Source organism: Brachyhypopomus gauderio, chromosome 4 (genome assembly GCF_052324685.1).
Source record: "Brachyhypopomus gauderio isolate BG-103 chromosome 4, BGAUD_0.2, whole genome shotgun sequence".
NCBI lineage: Eukaryota > Metazoa > Chordata > Actinopteri > Gymnotiformes > Hypopomidae > Brachyhypopomus > Brachyhypopomus gauderio.
In genome coordinates, this window is record NC_135214.1 from 35,945,665 (window position 1) to 35,951,710 (window position 6,046).

The following is a 6,046-nucleotide window of genomic DNA, read 5'->3' on the forward strand; positions in this document are numbered from 1 at the left end:
TGATTCATAGTCAATTTAGACTGTACAAACATATGCTGTTGGCTTGTGTATGAGCACAACATTGCTTTGTAAATTAAATATCGACGCGATTCAAGCCTGAGATCACATGAATTTCCCAAAATAGGACTCTGGACGAGTTGTGTTCCAGCCTAACCCTAACTAGCAAATTTTGCCCCCCGGCTCTTTTTTCCTCTCTATTAGAATGGGTAATCAGCGCAGCTGTAAGACAGACTTTGTGCCGACCCAAGTCCTGCAACGGTGCACATGTTAGACGCTCAGAAACACACGCACATACTTTACCGTCGACTATTTATAATACCATCTCAGCAGGACGTCTTCTCAACCTAATTGTAGACTACTACTCTGTAGCCCTTTCTGCCTTGTGCCTGAAATAGCCTACACTAAGAACACTCTTGGATCACCCTTAGAATCTGCTTGTACTTGTCCCACACAAATCAAAATCTCAGTTTTCTCGTAAACCGGATACTCCGTCTACATTTGTGAAGAGTTATGAGGATTCTTTCTGCATAGCAATGTCCATACGTGTTCATGAAAATTATAATCAGTAATGAAGATAAAATAAAAGCTTTACTTAACTGTCTTTCTGAGTGACCAGAAATAACCCCAAAACTTCTTAAATGTTCTTTTTAAGAAAATTATGGAAAAAAGAACCACTGGTATATAATAAAGAATATTATAGATATTGTATATTATAATAATGATAATCCAGATCACTGTACATAAAGGTGAAAAAGTTAACAAAATTGATAAAGAATAATAGCAAAACACAGTATGCTAAGAATCCAGTAGACTATAGAAAATAGATTTAGTAAAATAAAACAAACAATAAAATAGGTTTTCCAAAATAAGAAAAATGAAAATAAGGTAAATAAAACTGATATTGCACAAACAGGTGGGTTATGAGCTGAAACAGATGTGTTATGAGCTGCTTTTGGACAGATGGCACAGACATGCAGGCACACAGGTGAAGAAGCATCTCCTTCCCAAGTTTGGCAGCGCCTACACTTCAGGCCATGGTTTGAAGCCAGGAGTGCGGGAGTAATGGGGGACAGAGAGTACACAGCTATGGGAGGAGTGGGAACACTGGTGTGTACGTAAAGGTGAGCACGAGGAACAGAGAGAGAAATAGCTGAAACCTGTAAAGACCCAAATAAATACTTTACAGTGTATGTGAAATTGAAGAGGTACGCATGGAGGTATTAGAGCGTGGGAGTTATATGTTGTCATGGTCTTCTGCCAGTGTAGATGATGGAGTGTGGGAGTCTTACATTCCCATGGTTATGCGTTCCCATGGTTATATGTTCCCATGGTGCAGACAAGAACTCTAGCAGCTGAGCACTGCACATGCTGAACTTTTGAAGCCGGAGGCAAGGAGTGAGTGAAGGACAGCGTTGCGGTCGTGTGGTCCAGCAGGAAGAGATGCGTGGATGAGGCCCCGCCCCTAGTGTGGTCCAGCAGGAAGAGACGCGTGGATGAGGCCCCGCCCCTAGAGTGGTCCAGCAGGAAGAGACGCGTGGATGAGGCCCCGCCCCTAGAGTGGTCCAGCAGGAAGAGACGCGTGGATGAGGCCCCGCCCCTAGTGTGGTCCAGCAGGAAGAGACGCGTGGATGAGGCCCCGCCCCTAGAGTGGTCCTACAGGAAGAGACGCGTGGATGAGGCCCTGCCCCTAGTGTGGTCCAGCAGGAAGAGATGTGTGGATGAGGCCCCGCCCCTAGTGTGGTCCAGCAGGAAGAGACGCGTGGATGAGGCCCTGCCCCTAGTGTGGTCCAGCAGGAAGAGACGCGTGGATGAGGCCCTGCCCCTAGTGTGGTCCAGCAGGAAGAGACGCGTGGATGAGGCCCTGCCCCTAGTGTGGTCCAGCAGGAAGAGACGCGTGGATGAGGCCCCGCCCCTAGTGTGGGCATGCAGTCTCGAGACTTCCTCATAATGAAAGAAAGCAGTCTGGATTAATAGTATAAAAATTCTAAAATGAAACTAATATCAAAAACCTGGGGCAGGGTTGTAAATGCTGGGATGTCTATGTTGGTTAACCTCCCTAAGGAGGTATTCCCTAAGAGATTAATATTGCCTCTATTGTAATAATGATAATAATAAAGAATAGTTATTAATTTTACTTTGTTTAATAAAACTACAAAGTGAATGAAGCTAAAGGAGCCAAAAAAGAAATAAAAACGATGTTTGTTTCTTCAAGAGGAAAGTCAGTATGATCTTTCTGTATCTGAAACCTATGAACAATCATCCCACCAAGACAGAGAGGAGCACGATACTCCAAATATGCAAAATGGTCAAAAGAACCTTAAAATCAATTTTCAAATATATGGGTAGCTATGTGGAGTAATCAGTCATTCTGGCATGTGGGAGGATTCTGGGTAGCAGAATTGTAAACACGTTGTATATCAGTACCAGAGCTCTCGGTAGCACTGCGGCAGTTCAGACTAGATGACACGAGTGAATCGTCAGCAGCAGAGTGATTCTCGAGGGTCTAAGATGAAGGTGATAGTACACTGTTTTAAAGATATTACTCAGGCGGCTGTCGAAAATGAGGTCACTGAAAAAAAGGCTCCTAGATTCTTGATGTCATTTTTGGACTTCACAGATGAGTGGTCTAAATAAATGAGAATGAATTCTCTGTGATTTGTTTCTGCTAAATAGCATCTCTGTTTTATCTTTGTTTAATTACAGGAAATTATGAGGCATGTTGGAATTTCACAAAATACTGAAATTTACTGAGAAGTAGAGCAGCTAATTTAATGGTCTCATGATGTACCAGATACCCAGTGTGAGGGATACACCCTCTGTCACACACACACATACACACACACACGCACACACACACACACACACACACACACACACACACACACACACACACAAATGCATGCACACACACGCACACACATGCACACACATACACATCTGCGCACACACAAATACACACACATATGCAAACACACACACACACACACACACACACACACACACACACACACCCACACACACACACACACACACACACACACACGCACACACACATACACTCCTTCCCAGCTCCCAATCCCCTGATAACTGATTTCCTTCATCTGTCCCTTGTTTACCTTTTTGTTTCCACCTTCTGTAGCACAGGAACACATCGTTTCCTCACTGCTGTAAACTACAGTACACACCCCGAGTGTCATCACCACTCTGCTGTAAACTAGACACCCCGAGTGTCATCACCACTCTGCTGTAAACTAGACACCCCGAGTGTCATCACCACTCTGCTGTAAACTAGACACCCCAAGTGTCATCACCGATCTGCTGTAAACTACACACCCACAGTATCATCACCGCTCTGCTGTAAACTACACACCCACAGTGTCATCACTGCTCTGCTGTAAACTAGACACCCCGAGTGTCATCACTGCTCTGCTGTAAAGTTGACACCCCGAGTGTCTTTACCGCTCTACTGTAAACTAGACACCCCGAGTGTCATAACCGCTCACAAGGTCCACTCCCGTCATACATCACAGTACAACATAAGCCCATGAGACTTCCAGAGTGCCCAATATTTAGGTCTGACGTCAAAGACCCACTGCCCTCCAAGCTCACATTTAGTTTTTTTCAACTGTTTACACACATTTTCCAAGATCTGTGTCTATTTTTCAAAACTCTACACACAAAACTCACAATTGCTCACACAAAATGCAAAATGCCTCAAATCTCCAGCAAAATGACACACAACATTCAAAATGTCATAAACACATCTCAAAAGCAAGCACTGACATCACATTGCCAACACCTTTGTCATAATATGACATTTTGGATTCATCATGTACACACTGTTGATCAAAACCTAAAGCTCTTCTCTCATTCATGGGATTCTATGTTATACAAAAGTGCAGATAGAAGGTGAAATACTCATAACACACAAACAGTTTTCAAACCCAAAATATTAATTTTTCCAAATAATTTGCTGCTGTTACTGTAATATAATATTTGTACAGTGCAGAAAAAAAAATCCAACCACCACATAAAGTTGGACAGACACCAAACACATGTCTGAAAAAGCTGGGGGGTGTTGGCTGTGGTGAGGGTATGGGCTGGGGGGTTGAGTGTGTGTCTAGGCTTCATCTCTTCATACCCGCCAGCACCAGGTGGAGAAGAATTCCTCAATTAGATTGAGAAAAAGTGAATATGGCGGCAGGTACAGAACAGAGAAGTGAGGATGTGTCACAAACCAGTTCTGGACCAGATGTGCCCGATGAAAACTGGCATTGTCCCATATGACCACAAAACTTTGTTGATCTAGTTACATGGTGATGCAGGACACCATTATTGGTAATGGCAGCACACGTTGTAATGTTTCCCCCATGTTGTCCTGGGCCATTCACAATGGCCCTTTGACCAATGACATTTCTCCCCCTTCTCCTGGTCTAAGTGGGGTTCAAGTCCACCTCATCTATATAAATATACTCATGGCGGACATTTGCATCTGCATCCATCTCCAAAATTCTCTGTAAGAGACAAGAATATATATTTGCACACATGTGCACAACCCAAAAATCTTGATATGTGCAAGTCTAATATACTGAAATTAGTTTTGCATACATACATTCACAAAGTCATGATGCAGGTTCTTCACTCTGATGCTGTTCCTTTCAAATGGGACCCTGTATAGCTGCTTCATATGTAAGTGATCATTCTGCAGGACACGATGGACAGTGGACAAGCTTACTGTGTCCATGGTATGGAAAACAGTTGCATCGTTGACTATGTGGTGCTGGATCTCGTGGATTCGTGGTTCAAAACAGACATCTTGACATTTGACCTATTTATAGGCCTATACTTAGCTAATGATGCTTACACATATGAGGAGTGGGAGTGAAGCACTGGTGATTTAGTGTGGCATTTTGATAGGTTGTGTTTGAAAGATGAAATCAAGTAACTTCCTGTTTGGTCTTTGTGTGTTAGGTCGAAACTTGTGTGTAGAGTTTTGCAAAATGTGTGTTTGGAAATTGAAAACTGAGTCAGACACTGAGAGTTAGTGTATGGTTTTGCAGATTTGGTGTGGGGTTATGGTGTTTGAAGGGCATGTTTAGAAAATTGTGTGAGAAGAAAAGATTTAGTGTGTAAACAGTTGAAAAAAACTGTAAACCAACCACAAAATGTAACACCAGGTGGCGGCCACCAGAGGGAGGCCATGAGTCAGAAGATTTGTGCACTAATATTGCTGGTAAGTATTGTCTTGAACAGTGCTCCCTGTTGGCTCTCCTACCTGTTCTCTGAGGGACAATCTTCCCCCTTTGTGTCTTCCATTGTTTTCTGAGGAGAGTTCCCTGCTCAGTTTTTTTCTGACTACCAGTTAACTTGTCTGTCTGCCCCGTGCACCTCTTCTGTAGCGTGGTGGTTAGGGTAGAGGTGACTAGCGTGGGTCATGGGTTGACCCCTACACCGGGCTAGTCAAGCTCTCCCCTTCTTTCTCTGTGGTTTCCCTGAGTTTCTTATGCCTTTCCAGTGGTGTAGTAGAGCACCCCCACTATTTCAGTACAGCCGCTTCCCTGCTGTGATTTACCCACCAGGGGTAACACTCTGTTGATGTGCTGATCACCCTGACAGCCTTGCTGCCCCAGTACACAAAACCTCTACAGACATAAACCCGCACTGGCCTCCCTGGTGCCCAAGACTCTTCCCAGATCCACCAACACTGTTGATTCATGCTGAGTGCCACTCTGTCCATATGGGACTTACACACTACACCAGCACATGCTGAATGAGCCTCCCTGTATTTACCCACTGTATTGCACCAATGCAGCAAATCCCTTCCTAACCTGTAAAATCCATATTGGCCTGTCCAGCCACTAAGGCTGTACCCATCTGGCCCTGTTAATGTGTTTACGGTGCTGCCAGTTCCACACAGATTTGATCTGCTACATCACTAAGCATTAGCATAGATCTGTTAGCGCCTTTCTGGTAAGTAAAGTCATCGTCAGCCTCACCGGGCCTGATACTTCATGATCGTTGCCACTGGTTCCATTTGAATCAATCA